The following is an 18,636-nucleotide window of genomic DNA, read 5'->3' as shown; positions in this document are numbered from 1 at the left end:
GTCCCGCTACGGATATTAGTAAAATATATTTAGAAAATTAGCTGCATTGGAAAGGATGAAACCTTGTGTTTGAATTAGCGGTATTTTTCCTGCTAAAGTTGCGTCGAGTTCAGAATATTATGCCAGGCTTATTCACGCTGGCACAGATAAGTTCAAATTTTGTTTATTGTATTTATAGTGTATAACTTGCAAATATATGAATAGATTTCTATTAAATAAACATTTAAAATTCTGGAATGATGTTTCAAATTTTAGATGTAGAGTATTCAAATTGCTATGTCGGAGCCAGTGGCAGTCAGGTGCAAAATAAAATTGTTTTTGCTCCACGACATAACAGCGATAAAAGTTACTAGCTAGGACTTTAGTAGTGTACATGGATAAAGTCAAGAGTGTGCGCAATGCCATTTTTATGCAATTCTGGGATGCTTTTTTAAGTGAAAGTTGGTTGACGCGCACATGGATGATACCGTGTATGTGCAATTCTTAAAAACGCGGCAAGCAGTTTGCGATTCTGCACTTTCTCCCAATTTCGCACCTAATCTTCGTCATGATTAAGCATTTGGTACAACTCTAATATACGCCCTAATTTCACCAAATGTGGCGATATGTGTTCTGCGATGGTTTTTGGCGCGATTTCGTGTTCTATGCCAACCCTGTTGACGTTGAAAAATCTTTCGCTGGAGCTCGTTGGTTCGCCTCTGTGTCTGAGAAGATGGGAGGGAAAGATAAAATGGTAGTTGTTGAATTGAAGTTCGGCAAAAGGAAATATGATTGTGGCTATCCTGTTGAGGGGTAGTGGGTATTTGGAAAGTGTGGAAAGACGGTCTGGGAGATTATTTTTAATGGCACTGCATGATAGAAGTAGGGATTTGTGATTTTATTTATTTGTGAACCATAGTATAAATTTTCTGGATAGTGTGTCTGGCTGTCATGTAAATACGATAGTGATTACGTGGCGGCATGTTAAAGGCGGTATGAAATTTATATTTCTGCTATTCGAAAACGCATTAATTCATGGTAAGTGCATTTTATTTTATCCTTGTTCTTATTTTGTAGAATGTTATGTTCATTGGTTCTTTAGTATGAATTACTGTCGTTATCGTTGTTTTTTTAAATTGTTTGAAATTTATTTTAGTTTATTTTGTTGTTTAGTGTCTAGACTGTACAATTCGTAGATGTTCTTTAAAGTTGAAACGGAACTCTGTGTACATGGTATTATTTATTACATGGTATTATTTATTACATGTGTACATGGAAATTTATTGTTGTTATGTTATTTTATTAAAGCGAGGAGTGCGTAGATCGTAGATTCCTTCCTTGCCTAAATTGTGCAATTCGTAGAATTTTTTTTAAGTTTAAACAGGATGCTGTGTACATGGTATTCTTTGAAATTTATTGTTGTTATGTTAATTTATTAAAGCGAGGTGTGCATAGTTTGTAGATTCGTTCGTTGCCTACATTGTGCAATTCGTAGATTTTTTTTTAAGTTAAAACATGTCGTTGTGTACGTCAATTCTTGTCAAATATTTTTGGTTAGAAACTTTACGTTTTTGCTATCTAAATTTTTTGTTTCAGATTTTTAGCTAAATTGTGTGTTCAAAACGTAGTTTTTGCATGTGCGAAAACCGCGTTTTTGGAGACATTTTAGGCTAAAAGTTCAAAATGTAGACAAAAAATTTAGATAGTAATATGGCAGCGTGAAGGGCGAGAAATTTGGCGACTTGAGGGCGCATATCAGAGTAGTTCCAAGCATTTTTGTTCCATAAAAGTTCTAGTATAAGCGTAATTCGGCTAGCAGATTGTTGGAAAAAATGTTGAGTAAAAAAAAAAAAAAAAAAAAAAAAAAAAAAAAATGCCTTTACTTCATGAAAACAAAACTAGCAGGATGCTGTAGCAGGGTTGGTTGCCAAATTTTTGCCAAAAAATTGCCAAGTTGCCATAATCCAAAGATTAATTTAAAAAAAAAATAAATAAATAAAAAAGAAGTTTGAAGCTTTCCGGGGCATTCAATTATTATTAAATGAAATTTGTTTACATCTAATTAGAATTTCGAAACACTTCTGCAAAGAACCAAGCAAATGTAAACATCGGGAACTTTGGCGATAATAGTTCAAACCTGGTAATCCGGCGGATTCAACCTATTCGCTTGTATGAAGGTTGCAGCCATTCCTCTAACATTCATTTTGTTGAATTATCACCCTCGTTGTTCGCATTTGCCGATTTAAATTATTCTTCACTTATTTATAATTATTTTTTCGTATTTTCACGTTATATTTTATGAACTTTTCCAAAATAGATGGAAATACTTTCATATAATTAAGGAAGTTTTCGGTGACAGATGCTAGTTCGTAGAAGAAAATATGGCGGGAGGGGGGTTAATGATAATTGGTAACACGGCTGTTAACGTAGCATTAAGCAAGCAGAATGAGGTTTCCAACCAATAAAATATTTTGACTTCATAGGCCGCCAAAATATGCATTTAAAATAATTAATTAATGCTTTTATTATTGGTTATGGTCATCTAAAATAACGAGAAAAACAGTATTTATGTCCTAAAACTTTAACCAGATAATATATTGTTAAAGCTTTTCCAACAATAACATTTGAGAAGATTTCAGGTGTGACACACAATTAGATGATTAAATTGAAATAAAAAGTATTACTGATTCTCTAAAATGACAGAATAGTTTTATGGATCCCCAAAGTCATCAAAATTAGCAAACCACTACTTGTGTAATGAATCCAAGTGCAAATGACTCTTCAAAAGTAATAAAATGTACAATTTTCTAGTTTTATTAACAATGCTACCGAATAGAATTTCAGTACTCCTGAAGATTATTGCTACTGTCAAATATACTATGAAAGACAGGCAGTTGTTTCAACATAAAATGCTTTAAATTGTTTTGCAAGTAAGGAACTACTCTGATATGCGCCCTCAAGTCGCCAAATATTTTTGGTGAGAAACTTCACGCTGCTATATTACTATCTAAATTTTTTGTCTACATTTTGAACTTTTAGCCTAAAATGTCTCCAAAAACGCGGTTTTCGCACATGCAAAAACTACGTTTTGAACACACAATTTAGCTAAAAATCCGAAACAAAAACAAAAAATTTAGATAGCAAAAACGTAAAGTTTCTAACCAAAAATATTTGACAAGAATCCATGTACACAGCGACATGTTTTAACTTAAAAAAAATCTACGAATTGCACAATGTAGGCAACGAACGAATCTACAAACTACGCAGACCTTGCTTTAATAAATTAACATAACAACAATAAATTTCAAAGAATACCATGTACACAGCATCCTGTTTAAACTTAAAAAAAATTCTACGAATTGCACAATTTAGGCAAGGAAGGAATCTACGATCTACGCACTCCTCGCTTTAATAAAATAACGTAACAACAATAAATTTCAAATAATACCATGCACACAGCGTTCTGTTTCAACTTTAAAAAACATCTACGAATTGCACAGTCTAGACACTAAACAATAAAGTAAACTAAAATAAATTTCAAACAATTTAAAAAAACAACAATAACGACAGAAATTCATACTAAAGAACCAATGAACATAGCATTCTACAAAATAAGAACAAGGATAAAATAAAATGCACTTACCATGAATTATGCGTTTTCGAATAGCAGAAATATAAATTTCATACCGCCTTTAACATGCCGCCACGTGATCACTATCGTATTTACATGACAGCCAGACACACTATCCAGAAAATTTATACTATGGTTCACAAATAAATAAAATCACAAATCCCTACTTTTATCATGCACTGCCATTAAAAATAACCTCCCAGACCCTCTTTCCACACTTCGAAATACCCACTACCCCTCAACAGGATAGCCACAATGATATTTCCTTTTGCCGAACTTCCAATTCAACAACTACCATTTTATGTTTCCCTCCCATCTTCTCAGACACAGAGGCGAATCAACGAGCTCCAGCGAAAGATTTTTCAACGTCAACAGGGTTGCCATAGAACACGCAATCGCGCCAAAAACCAGCGTAGAACACATATCGCCACATTTGGTGAAATTAGGGCATATATTAGAGTTGTACCGCTAGTAAATTAAAAAAAAATAATACTGAAAAACTGTTTATGTAAAATGGATGTATTAAAATTCATGCATTCAGTAATTTATTACAGGCGCATAGCTCTTATTGAACTAACATTGTCACTGAATGATTGTTTGGAATCCACATTTCTTGTTGCCTGAAACCTACTTCACCTATTTTAGAATAATGTAAATATGCAGTTGTGGCCACTCCTGATTGATTATATACGTCTATTGTATTTATACCTATTACTATACTAATTATCAGATACAATTTTGAGAATATCAACAAGCAAAACACTTAAAAAAAAAAACACTTGTAGTAGAAATATTAGTATTCTATATGAATTATGGAAAGTACATGTAATGAATAATACTGTGACCAAACACTTAAAAAAAAAAAAAAGAATAGATTTAGAAAAGAATAGTATTTCCTACCTTGATACTTGAGAAAGCAATCCTGCCACACAACACACAGTTAACTTTTTATTACATGATATTACATATTACATATTTAGTCTTAGTAATTCAGAGGGCTGAATAGTGGTAGTTAAATCTCGGCTCAAATCCTGAAAAATGAGCTGGCTGTGCAGGTTATTTTTTTTCGCATGTGTTTTGTGAATTTTGTGACATTTTCATGGTTTTCCTTAAGTGATGTAAATATGAGCCTAATTGCCCTAGAAATTATTCACGAAAGCATGACTTTTTCAGCCACCCCTTGCATGCTTTGCATTATGAATTAAATAAACACACAAACCCTTCTTATTCTTAAAATGATAAAGTAATTAAGTTCACATTACATGCAACAAAGCTTTTTAAAAGCTAGGATACTTTCTTTAACAATTACAGTGCTAATTAGTGCTGTACTTCAAAGTTTTATGTGAAACAACATCTCAGTGTCACTGCTTGTGACACATTTGTTTCATGTAAGTCTTCTTATGCAGTCATAAGCATGAAATAAACAAAACAGATGGCATGAAAAACCTAATCCATACACCTTAGTGACTGTTATTTGACATAGTTTTTATGCTGCATCTGTGAACTACACTGTTAGATTTGATTGAGTGAAATTGTGACTAAATTTCAGAAGACTTTGATAAAATTATGGTGCTAAAATTTAAAAGTGAAATTAAAATCAAAGATACATTGAACAGAACAATCAAAACAGAAATGTTCATAAATATATTAATATTGAATGATAAAACAGACATTTAAAATATTCATATAATAAACATATACAATTAGTGCAATTAATATAAATATATGCATTTAAAAATGATCTAACTTGCACCATATTTGCAATTTTTGCTGTTGCAATGTTATTAATGTGGACTCTAAAAATTTTATTTAAAGTCCACATTTGATAACATATATTATACAATATGCGCCATATATAACATATTTATATGGCGCATATCGATGTGTACATGGACAAAGTCAAGAGAGTGTGCAGTGCCAAGTTTGTGCAATATTGGGATGTTTTTTTAAATGAAAATAGGTCGATGTGTACATGGATACCAAGTTTGTGCAATTTTTTTACTTGCCATTTTCAAGTTGGCAATTTTGAGAAACACGCAGAGATTCTGCACTTTCCCAGTTTGTCGCCAAGGGCTCTCCTAGGATTTTACCCAAATTTTAATTAACATAATCTAATATTTTAAAGTTGCAGTTGCATAACATTATGGGAAGAAACGTATTCATGGAAAGGTTGTTTCACATTATGGAAAGCTTCTATCAATCAACTTTTATTTATTTTTAATTAAAACAAATTTTAAGACTATTTAACAGGAAGCGAGAAATAAAATGGAACGGATCACAGGATAAATAGTAGCATTTAGGCTGATTAGCATACCTCAGCTAAATATCCACTGTATCCTTAATTCTTACTCATCTATTACAATATAAATATACCTAATATTAAAAGTTTCAAAAACAATATTATAATTAAACTGCCTTAGACTAAATATCTCACAAGATTAATAAAGTTCTGCTTCAAGTAAGAGAAAAGCAGTTATGTAATTAATTGATAATACTGTATTATATTCTACAAGACATCTTTGTTGGTTTTTCAAGAGGATTTACCTTTCGAATTCTGCCCTGCTTCAGAAAATATGTTAGTGTCAAAAGCTGTTAAATACACGATTTTAAAAGTTAGTTCTTTGGCGCAGCTACAAACAGCGAATCAAGTTGCAACGCAGTGTTGCCAAATCGCGCAATTTTTGACAAAACTATGCTGCCAAAATTTATCTGCTTGCGATTTTGGGAAATTTTCACTGCTCTTTTTTCTTAAATGCACATATGTTAAAATAACTTTTATATTAAAATTAATTTATAATAAAAAGATTTTTTCCCCAGATGGTATAGTGTTTAGGAGCCACTCGAATTTTTCATGTTTTAATTTCTTCAAATATAATATATACTCTAATATTTGGTGGCAACATTTTGAAAAGTGAAACGGACATTTATATTCATTCAACGCAGAATTGCAAAACGAAAACAATCGTCCTTTAGGGACAAAGCCTCTTTGGACTAATAATTTAATATGTTCATGATAATGTAAAATTATTATGGCAACAGTGATGTTTTGTTTACATATGCTTTGAGCGGTTTAAATACGAAAATTGATTAGAGCCACTCTGAGTAAGTTGTTCATAAGACAAGTAAGTTTAATTATTTTTTACCCTACTGTCTAGAATTTCTGCATGATTAAAAGAATATAATTAAACCAGATTTCAGTTGAACAGTTGAACCTTTATTTACTATCATTTTTCTTATCATCACTAAATACTTGTTTTATTCTTTTAATATTTATTTCGATTCCGCTATGTTTATCTTGAAAAACAGCATAAGTTAAAACTATACTTGAAAGTTATTTTGTACATTAAAAACTTCATAGTGACTTGCAATTAAGTTTCAAATATGAATATTTCTCGCATTTCTAAAATTCCTTTAACCTGCAAAATTGTATTTTTTTTTTTTTTTTTTTTTTTGTTATGAAATACTTTTTTAGAAATATTTATTTTTGGTTTTCATCCGCAGAGAACCCGTTGGCGCCGTTGCATTTTTACTCGCCAAGCTAGCGGTTTAGCGACGATGAGCCGAGCCGTAAACGTTATATTCTGTAAACGTGATTTTTACTGCATGTAAATTCAAGTTAGCAGACAAAACAATATATTAAGCATATGGTAGTAAAAATTCACAGATAATAAGCATGTAGATGTAAAACTAACCGGTTAAACGTGATATACGATAATAAATTTGTATTAAATTCAAGTTAGCAGAGAAAAGAATATATTAAGCATAAGACAATATATAAGCATTTATAACGGAAATAAAAATTCATTTAATAAATATAAATTAGTATTAATATACTGAAATTAACCGGTTAAATGTGATAAGCGAAAAAAAAATTGTCTTAAATTCCATTTAACACAGAAAACAATATATTCCTTACACCAGCAGTGGTTTGCTAATTTTGATGACTATGGTGATACATCAAACTATTCTGTCATCTTAGATAATCAATAATATTTTTTATTTCAATTTAATCATCTATTTATGTCACACCTGCCATCCTCTGAAAGGTTATTGTTAGAAAAACATTAACAATATATTACCTTTTAAAATTTTACACTATAAAAATTGATTTATTCTCATAATTTTAGATGACAATAAACAATAATAAAAATAAAAGCATTACTTAGTTATTTAAAATGCACATGCACATTTTTGCGGCCTACGGAAACAAATTATTTTAGAGGTTGGAAACCTCATAGTTCTTAGAGCTGTTAATAATTAAGAACACAATGTAAACAGCCATGTTACAAATTAGCATTCACCACCGTATTTTCTTCCTTTCATCCCGAACCGAGAACCGGCATCTATCTACGAAAATCTGCAAATGCGAATAACGACAGTGATAATTCAACAAAATGAACGCAAGAGGAATGGTTGCAAACTTCAAACAAGTGAATAGGATAAATCTGCTGGGTTACCAGATTTAAACTATTATCGCCAAAGTTGGCGATGTTTACATTTACCAGGTTCTCTGTGGAAGTGCTTCCTTTATTTTGTGTAAATCATTTTATTTTTTACGTAAGAGTTTATGAAATTTAATAATCATTTGTGTTAAATATCGCTGCCTCAGCTTGGCGACATGTTTGAGCAATAACTTGCGGATTCACGTGAAAGTATTGCAACGATCGGTAGTTAAAAGTGAAAATCAAATGCAGATATTTAATTAAATTAATCTAATTTGGAGACTTTAATACGTGGCTTGCCAAATTTTTTTTTAATGATAAAACTATAAACTGATGCAGGTATTTTCATAATAGCTTACTATCGAATGAATACTTAGCAGAGACTTTCAGTTTTTATTCCTTGCATACAATTTTTTCCATCTCTTTATATTTTCTCATATAAACAATAAAATTTTACGAATTAAATTCTTTAAAATTTTTTAAAGAATTTAATTCGTATTTACAACTCATTGAGGCATTAATTTTAAAATCCTATGCCTTAATGCAATCGGACACAGTAAGTCAGCATTATTACTACAGGAAATATAAATGATAATGCTTGATAAAACTTTGGTTGAAAAATGGGAGAGTTTTTCATTTTCGAAGGAAAGGCTAATCTTTGGAATATGGTAACAGGTATTTTGGCAACATTTTGGTAAGGCGATAAAGGTTACTAGCTAGGGCTTTAGCAATGTACATGGATAAAGTCAAGAGTGTGTGCAATGCCATTTTTGTGCAATTCTGGGATGTTTTTTTAAGTGAAAATAGGTCGACGTGTACATGGATATCGTGTATGTGCAAATATTAAAAACGCTGCAAGCAGTGGGCGATTCTGCACTTTTTCCCAATTTCGCACCTAATTTTCGTCATGATTAAGCACTTTTGTTCCATAAAAGTTCGAGCATATGCGTAATTCGGCTAGCAGATTGTTGGAACAAATGTTGAGAGGGGGGGGGAAAGTGCTTTTACTTCGAGAAAACAAAATGGCGTCCAAAAAAAAAAATGACTAGCAGGTTGCTGTAGCAGGGTTGGTCGCCAAATTTTCGCCAAAAAGTCGTTAAGTTACCATAATCCAAAGATCAACCAGATGTTTTTGAAAAATGAGGGGTTTTAAAAACTAAACATTGCTAAAATATATGGACTGATTTGTGTTGGGCTGCCATCTAGTTTAAATAAAGAAGGTTCAGATTAATCTATAAATCCTTTTTCATTTAGTTTTCTGCCATCTAGTTTAAATAAAAAAGGTTCAGAGTAATCTATAAATCATTTTTCATTCAATTTTTCTGTGCCTACAGAAGGAAATTTTTAGATGTGCCCAGACCAGGCACACCGTACCACAAAGGGTTAACTCCGATAATGAATAATCATGATGTCATCAGATCCTCTTTTTGACTTGAACTTGATTAATTCTTAATAAGCCATTTTTTTAAGAAGTTTTATTTCTTTACAATTACAACCTGATAATCGTTAAAAACTAATTTAAAGTATTTTTCATTTTTAACACTTGCAAATAATATTACAAATTGGCTATATGCCAATACTGAAGCCTGCCAATATAAATGAGCATGAATTCTATACAATTATACGACTAAGATCTACATTTAGGAAATAATAATATTGATCATTATTTTTTGTAATAATCTGCATAGAAATGCTGGTCACTAAATCTCTTAACATCAGAAAAACTGATATTTTATTGTTAGTCTGATCCGAATGCAGACATTTCGTTCTTCGCTTTGTGTATGGACCCTGAATATGCCCATGGGTTATTTGAAATAATTGATTTGTGAATTATAGATTATTGATGTTTCTTTAAATACTAAGTGCAGATAAGCTGAAAGAAATGAATAATTTATTATTTATTATGAAGCACAATAAGTAGCACACACAACACAACAATAGCTAGAAATTACTCAAAGAAATGCAGATATTAAGTATTCCTTCTTAGTATGCAAAATATATTGTGAAGTTTCTCAAATACCTGTCAGGGTGGACCCTAACTTAAAATTCAGCTAACTGCTAAATATCATAGCTGATTCATGACTGAACTTTCAGGCTTTCTGATCTGTGTTTATGTACAGTGGACATGGGCTCTGAAATATCTTAAAGAATTGGCTTTCAGGGTTCGTATGGTCCTTAAAAGTCCTTAAGTTTTTTTGAATCGATTTTTGGTCCTTAAAAGTCCTTAATTTCGACCAAAATCGAGAGAAGGTCCTGAAATTTAATCTGAAATTTCTGTCTGTTTTTATGACTGCCATTTTGAGTGTGAATTAATATTTTGGAGGAATATTTTTGGAGCTGATAATCTTTTGGTTATCTTTTGAATGGGTTCATGGGTTATAATTTGTTCCTATTTCTAATATAAATAGTGGGATACTCAAGTTTCTGAGCACGAAGTGAAACATAAGCATTTCGAAATTATTTCATTTTTTATAATGAAGAGTTCTTAAAGAACTTTTCACTTTTTGGGGATGTGAATTTTTTTATTAAATGGTTCTAAATTTGCCGATTTATCAACATTTTGGCGATTTTAAGATCAGTTTCTATAGAAAATTTTTATTTCCGAGATCTGGGAATTTTTCAATGATATTTTTCAGAACATTGTAACATTGATAAATTTCATTTAAATAATGGTAATATTTTGGAATTGTATTTAAGAAATAACATTAAAATAAAGCATTTGTATTTTTCGCTGTCATATTATAAAGTTCCATTTTGGCCACTTATTATGCAATATTTTTGAATGTGAAAAATAAGCAAGGTATAATGCTGTAAAGCACCTTTTCTGAAACATTTCTTAGCAAAAGCAAAATAGCTATGTAATTAATTAAAAATCTATTTTAAAATTTTTTATGGTATTTATCGAGTTTTTCCCATGTAATTGTCTCAGAGTATTCAGAATTCTCAGAATATGCATCAGTTTTCTCCAGAGCTTAATTTGCGACCAAGCCCACAGGAGCCCAGCTCCGGTACTTCTTAGTTTTGCAGTTAAATCATAATTCTACCCGGAGCCCTACACTTCTTTTATGTACCTGAGCAAAATTTCAGTAGAAATTACATCTTGAAAATTTTATTTTTACTAATAAAATTATATTAAAAATCATATTAAATTTTAATTTATCTCTTCGTATTTTGTTAAATTTTAATTTGCACTATTTACCGTATTTGACGGCATGTAAGACACACTGGCATATAAGACGCACCCTTATTTAGAAGGCCACACACATGTAGATGTAGAAAAAGTTATGTGTGTCTAGATCTTTATCCGGGCTAAAAATAGCATTCAGTATTGAAAGTGTCCTTCATGGATAAGATGCAGGTAACTTTTTTGAGACCAAATTTAGGAAAAAAAGTGTGTCTTATATGCCGTCAAATACGGTAATTATTTTAAGCATTGATTAGTGAATTATTTAATTTTTTAATTATTAATGATTTTATTAGTCATGCTGTTACAGAATTGGTAGGGGTAATTTTGCTTTAGGATTTTAGACATTGCAGCTTGGAAAGTTTAGAAAGATATGAAGGCAAGATTGATAGACCCACGATTACAGAAGATTCCAGAAAAATGTGACAAAATGAAAAATGTCTCGATGGTATTAACACGCAGTTTCTTACTTTATGGAGAACGTCTGGAAGAAAAGTGAAAACATTGGTTTTATAGTTGAAAGTTTTACTTCTGATACTAGAATCTTCTTAACATTTTTATCTTCCTTTATTTTCTCTACTTCTCATTAGACATGAGCATGGAGAATATCAGAAATGCTTCTAATCTTATCATATGGACAGGCATTATAGAAAATGTTTTTTACTAATAAAGAAATTGAAAACTGACAATTTAAAAGATTCATCTAATATGTCTTAATGCATCATATACATGGCTGGCACTAAGCATTTTCTCACCTGATGTAGTTTCTGTGGATCTTAAATACTGCTTCCAGTGCCTGTTCTAAATGCTAAAAGTTTTGCCATTTCTAGATTTTGTTGCTCGGTGTGTCAATAAATTCTGAAAATTATGCCACATCAGCTCTGTAACCGAACCTTATCATCTATATTTCATATTTCTTCTGAATGTTCATATTACTAAAGAAATAAAATTAGCTGCTTTTTCTATACATTCTAAATGTATTTATTTTATTTAGAATAACAGAAATCTTTAATTAAATCTAAAAATTCTAAAATGAAAAGGAAATGGAGAAGAAATAAACTGAATACATAAAGAGAAAGAAAATTATTCTTCAAAGATGTGTACAGTTATTATTATGTAACTTACCCAGTTGTTTACAATTTCAGCCTTTACTCTAATTTCCCATTTCTATTTCCTTACCAGAATGCAAATCACTTAGACAGTTTTTAAACTGAGGTTTTTGGAATGTAAGACAAGAGTGTTTCTGACCTCCACTTGCTCCCTGCATTAGTTCCTGCCAGCTCTCATAATTTGTAATTATTTGTCTTTGCATTACCGTTGCCGACATTTGAGTTTGTTACAACGATAGAGTGAGTTAAATGAAATTAAGTTGCATAGTCTTTGACCGCTAGTTGATATTTTTAGTTTGAATTTGATTCTTCTTGTTTAATTACATTACCACGAGCTGCAGTTGATTTTGTTAGCATAAGAACATGCCTCTATGTCTAAGTTCTTTTTAAATAAGAAGCTTATTTAAACCTTTGTCTGACTTTGTAGTTACTTTCAGACACAGCAATAATTTGCTTCACAACTGTCAGGGGTTTGGGGGCTATTTAACTTTTACCAGATCAAATAAACCCTCATAAGTACATTGTGGAGAGGTTGACAGGTTAGGAGATAAAACACGCAGAAACTAGTGAGGACATTCTTTCGCATATTGAGACAAATTTATAATTGTTAGTAAAGATGGTTCAAGAGAAGGAAATCGATATAAATTACTCAAAATGTCTGGGAAGGCTTCAAATTAAAAAGATGCATAACTATTTTGTTGAGTGTTGTTGCTACAAAATATAAATGGTTTTGTAGCTTTTAATGTGTAATTATCCTAATATCGTTTTAGAATCAATGTCATAAATTATAGGTATTTTAAACTGTGAAATTTCATGAGATTGTGATTTTACTAGGGCCTTTTTTAACAAATATTGTTAAAAAATAAATAAAATTTAATAGTGACCATGTAAATCCATAATGACTGAGGTTATCTAATACCTAATTTAATTACTTATAACTAACTGCTTACCTTTAAAAATTATCTCTGCATATTAAAGCGAGTTATTGCCTTTCATTAACCCTTACCGTGATCACAACATAAAACACAAAAATGTAAAAACTTATGTAAAACTTATTCTTCGCATCTAGTGACACTTAAAATACTGAAAAATAACTTATCACCTCTGATGCTTTATTGGCTTATTAGAACCTTAAAGTATATTATCTGAGTCGCAACCCCTGAAACTCTACATGAAATTATGACAGTAACTGCGTCAGACGGAGCCCAGCTAACTTTCAGAACCTGCCAACCGTGCCTACATCAGGCCTCTCAGGTTTGTTTTGATCAGCAGGTCTCTTTCTAGGCAATGACAACAACCAGTCTTTTGTTATGAATCATGCTGATTATGATTTCATTTTAACCTATGCCCCTTGACATAAAATCTGTTTACTATTTATTAAATCTCTAGACTGAGTGAGTATGTTACAAAATGAAACATTAATAATAATAAAAACATAAAGCTAACTATTTGTAAAACATAAATAAAATGCCACTTATCTTCTTTCAAATATGTCCAATTATTATAAGTGTAAAATATTTAATGCTACTTGATAAATTCCATAAAGTTAATTTTATTCTCACACTTATTAATTATAATGTTAATTAAGCTATGCTTAATAATAATGCATCCTACTTACGGATCTATATATTATTTATAGGATGGTGTTACAAAAGTGAAGTTCAGGCATAGATAATATTTTTAATTGAATTTATTCAGTTCCCATTTGTTCATAGGTCCTTAATTTTTTTTCATTAATGGTCCTTAAAAGTCTTTAAAAGTACTTAATTTCCATGTGCAGAAATGTGTACGAACCCTGGCTTTGAAAATGTGTTTTTGCAGATCTCCCATAAAAGCACCAAGTTGACAAGTTCTTATTCCCAAATGGGTAGCAAAAATTGCTGCCAAGGAATAAAGGAAATGAATTATTAAATCAAGTAAACCCCAAAATTATCAGCCTAAAAACAATAAATGAATAGAACACCACAAGAATGCAGAAAAACAAAAAGTGTAATCAGAAAGGATTCAGATGTTTACAAATATTCACAACAGCATTATTCAAGATAAATCTGCTGCAGTTAGTTTGGAACAAATGGGCACCCCATTGTTCTCAGCTACTGTAGCTAAAATAATATTTGAATGTAAGAAACTTTGATTTTCTAAAATATTTGTTTTTTTATTAGTATTTCGTATATCTAAGGATGGTCTATTCCTGAAGTTATGTTTATTCCTTGAAACTGTATAAAGATGAAAAAGATAGAGTTTTAATAATAATTTGAAGTAATTATTCTACATAATTTTATTTCATATTTTAACCTGCAGTTTAAATAACAATACATATACTGGGTTTACCTGCCTCTGCAAAATCAACTGATATTTGTATTCAGTGGTATCAAGAATCTGTAAGTGGTAGAAGAACTTTTAAGGTATGTTGGGCAATTGACAAGACCATCATAAGCAGTGCTGCAGATCGTGCTAATCTGTTAGAAGAAAATTTTAATTCAACTGATCTTTTTTTTTTTTTTTTTTTTTTTGCTGGAGGAGTTATTGAGGTAACAATGAATAAAATATAATCAGTTTTAAACTTTGCTGAACCAAACATCACGTCATTAGCAGTTTTAATATTTAATGGGTGAATAAAAGTAATTTTTTATAAGACATATTTTCATTAATTTTTTTTCTACTATTGGTTTAGATGGCATCATAAATCTGAAATGCATTCACCTTTCTATGTCTCTTTATAATTTTACATTTCTAATGTTATGGTCACACTGAATTGAAAAAAATAATAAGCTGTTAAAAACAATTTTCTTGTAAATGATAATCACTTATTTCTGTTTCTTCCTTATGTCTGCATGAGGTTTGGCTCCAGAAGCCGTAGAATATAAGAGGGGGAGGGCACATGTATCCTTAAAAAGTAGTCTTTGTAATATTCTGCTGTTGTATGAATTGCTTGCTTTAATAAAATATATTTTGCTGACAGATCTGCTGACAGATTGCTGACAAATGCTGATCTCTTAGTGCTTCTGCAGTTAGGGCTGTTTAACATGCATTGGGCATCTGCAACATACTTGTGTCATTTTATTGGATCTTCAGTAGACAATTTGGCTAAGACTAGAATTAGAATGAAAGTTGAATGGATACTTTCTGCTTGACCATTTCCTCACAGAATGCCTGTAGTTTAGAATATGTACTGGTTTTTTTTCTTTTGCACAGTAATCATCTAGGCAGTTCTTTGAGGTGAAAGCCGTATCTCTGTTTGTAATTATTCTAAAAGGATCTCCAAAGATGAATCTTGGGCTGATGTCAGCTTTACTGATACAGCTAGATAAACTTTATAAAAGCATCTACAGGGGTCAATTCTTGTTTGTTTATAGTAACGGTCCTATAAAATCTTCATGAAGTGTGCTTAAAGGTACATTTTCATTGGTTTCATGCTCCCACCTTTTCCTTGCTTTTTGTTGCATAAAATACAACCTACACAATACACAGTAGCTTGCTGTATTCACTTTTTGAAGGTAGGAATGAAAAAAATCTCTCTTCAGTGTATAGAGTTTGATGCTCTTTCACAGCATAAACTGATATTCAAACTCCTAATGGACTTGAAGTGAATTATTGCTTGGCTGAAGATACTGACAAAGACTTCTGATGGTTAAAATATAACCTTTTTATTAAATCAGATCCTTGAACTGCACATCTCATGTTTAACAAAGTCAAACAATGACTTGTCGCAAGCTATCTTAAAAGTCACATTCAAATTCAAATTAAAACTAATCCAGTAATCAAATATTGCACAATTCATTTAATGGGAAGTTGGCTCAAACTTCTCACCAGCATAACAATTTAAATGTCAGCAGTCACAATCCAAAGCCAGAGACTTTGGATTGTGATCTTATCTGAGATAGTGAGATAGATATAATAATAAATTACTGAGATAGTGAAATCTAGTAAATGTGGCCTCGAGAAGCAGAAACAGGCTTTGTCTTAAAATCTGTAATCCTCAAGTTTTCTCGAACTAATTTGCATTCTGATAGGGAAATGAAAAGGAGAAGTGTAAATTTCTAAATCATAACTGGTTAAATTTACGTTCTTGTGTAGCATGAAATTTTTGGCTAAATAATTTTTGGCATAGGCATTCCAGGCATGATTCTAATGCTAGAATGACATATGAATGTAGAAGAGGATTACTTTTAAAGGGACAGAAGTTAATTGACTTCAGAAAACTTTTTTAAATGTTGCTATACTGTCCATGCTTCGTAGCTATAGCTGTCCAGTCAATTTTTTAAATCACTATGGAATAGCTTTTGCCTACATTTTGTCAGGTATTGAAAACAAACTTGTGTATTTTGTTTGTTACTAAATATAAGAAAATGCATCCTTATTAGATTCATTCACCTATGTATAGTCTTTTACTGCATACATTGGCAAATAAATCTAAATAAATAAACAAAGCTATTTTGAAAGCCATTCATCATAAAAATTCCTAAGTGCCAGAGTTTTTCTTTTGCCATGTCTAGAATTATGATTGTAGGAACAAAATTGTACTGTTAAATTGACTGAATCTTCTAGTCATCATCAATGAGAATTTTTTTTTATTTTAAATTTATTTAGGTATCATTTATTAACAAGTTTCATTGCATCACAAATTAGCAACTATATATGTAGTCTACTGTTTCTTTTAAATATATTATATTAGGGCTTTTGTAATTCAGTACATGTATGAACGCAATAAATTAATTAAGCAGAAATTACTACTGAGGTTCATGACCAAATGTTTGCGTGCAATAAAAATAAAATACATTTGAAAATTGCTGACAAATACAACTTTCTGGATGAATATTCAACTGTTAACACAAATTTATTTATGTGTCATAAATCAAGTGGATAAAGTAATTGTACATTGGCAGTTCATTCTATTTCAGTTCAAATATTATCTGTGTGAATATTTTCATTGCTTTCCTCATGTACTTCTCTCTGTATGTTGCAAACATGAATGAGTTTAATTTAAGCTAAATAAATAGTGCTAAATAAAAGTGCTAAATAAAAGGAAGCCTCGAGGACTGGATAATCCTTGCATGCATTGTCGTAATCATTTATTTGTGTACCTGAATTTTATTCAATAAGACAAACACAGTTATTTTAAAATCGTAATTGATGACACCGTAAATAAATAAAAACTGATAAAAATTATTATACGTAAATTTACCCTCATACACTCATAATTACACCTGGTTTACTCATCATGGACCTCTTAGTTGTATGCTTTATTTAAATATTTGAGGCTGTTTACCCGCAAATAATAATAACATAATAATTATTTTTGTGGAAATATTTGTGTGGCTTTGCTGAATCTGATTAGAACTTGCTTCATCAAAAAATTTAGTATACAAAAGGGAATTAATGTTTATTAATACTGTGTCTTTCATTGTATATTTAAGGTGGAAATATTTATTATTATTATTTCTTTTATTTTAGACATTTCTAAAAGAAAGTTTCCATGAAGCAAGTCTTGATCCAACATATTGCAATTATGTAGTAGGTGGAAGAATAGCATACCTGTGTTCTGTTCTTGTGGAAGATACTGCTGTTGTTTTCTGTGGTCCAGACCCAAGAATTCTGGTGGCAGTTGATTTAGATTTATGAGATGCTGTTCCTGCTGAAGATAGCTCCAACTTATTTAATGAAACTTAACTTCAGTAAGTGGACTGTAATATTAACAATAACAAATTTATTTTAACAAAAACAACATTATTGAATACTAGCACACGCATGTGCTTATAGTTACCTATGTAACTTAGTTAAAAGCGAACAACCATATGCTCCCACATCAAGTCAAAAATCATACATACTAATAAGGCAAAAACGAAATAACTTTAGGGTTACACTAAAGCCAAACTCTGCTTGGCGTAAAACAATGCTGCCAAGCAATACTCTTTCAGACACCGAAGACTAAGTAACACCTTTTTCTTTATGGCTCTTTTTATAAAATGGACTGATTAATTTTATTTCTAATTGTTTCTTTAGTTTTGGGATATATGCACATAGACATGCTTTGTCATAATCAAATAAACCGGTTTCTGCATATTACAGAAAACATATTTTTTCTGAACATTGGTGAGATATTTTGAATGATTTGGTGTCTTTTCAGTCAGTGGAAGATTAGCCGAAAGGGAAATTAGTATACTCAGAGCAGAAATTTCTCCCCCTCCCCCCACACACAGAAAGGGAAATGAGGCAGGTTGCAAGTAAATAATACCTTTCCATTGAGGAAATATCTTGCATCTCTACCTGTCTTACTTGAGTGTTAACTTT

The 18,636-nt window shown here is 31.0% G+C and overlaps 2 long non-coding RNA genes across 10 annotated transcripts in view; one reads left to right on the top strand and one right to left on the bottom strand.

The window, feature by feature from the left end:
- Window positions 1-6,275, bottom strand: part of LOC146996644 (uncharacterized) — a 31,677-nt gene extending 25,402 nt beyond the window's left edge. Inside the window, exon 1 of the long non-coding RNA XR_015041547.1 lies at window positions 6,155-6,275. This is a non-coding gene — a long non-coding RNA (uncharacterized LOC146996644). The remainder of the gene's footprint in view (window positions 1-6,154) is intronic.
- The window catches only part of LOC146996643 (uncharacterized), a 47,252-nt gene continuing 29,148 nt past the window's right edge, over window positions 533-18,636 (top strand). For 2 of the 9 annotated variants that reach the window (XR_015041541.1, XR_015041542.1), the window contains exons 1-2: window positions 533-562; window positions 17,800-18,020. This is a non-coding gene — a long non-coding RNA (uncharacterized LOC146996643). Of the gene's footprint in view, window positions 563-863; window positions 1,018-6,562; window positions 6,733-15,660; window positions 18,021-18,636 lie in introns of those variants that run through there. The other 7 variants (XR_015041539.1, XR_015041540.1, XR_015041545.1 and 4 more) reach the window with 6 other exon arrangements.

Source organism: Stegodyphus dumicola, chromosome 6 (genome assembly GCF_044657685.1).
Source record: "Stegodyphus dumicola isolate Sdum_Otavi_A_Nest chromosome 6, ASM4465768v1".
Classification (NCBI taxonomy): Eukaryota; Metazoa; Arthropoda; class Arachnida; order Araneae; family Eresidae; genus Stegodyphus; species Stegodyphus dumicola.
Note: the sequence above shows the minus strand (reverse complement) of the source record. Positions and strands in the feature narration are given on the sequence as shown.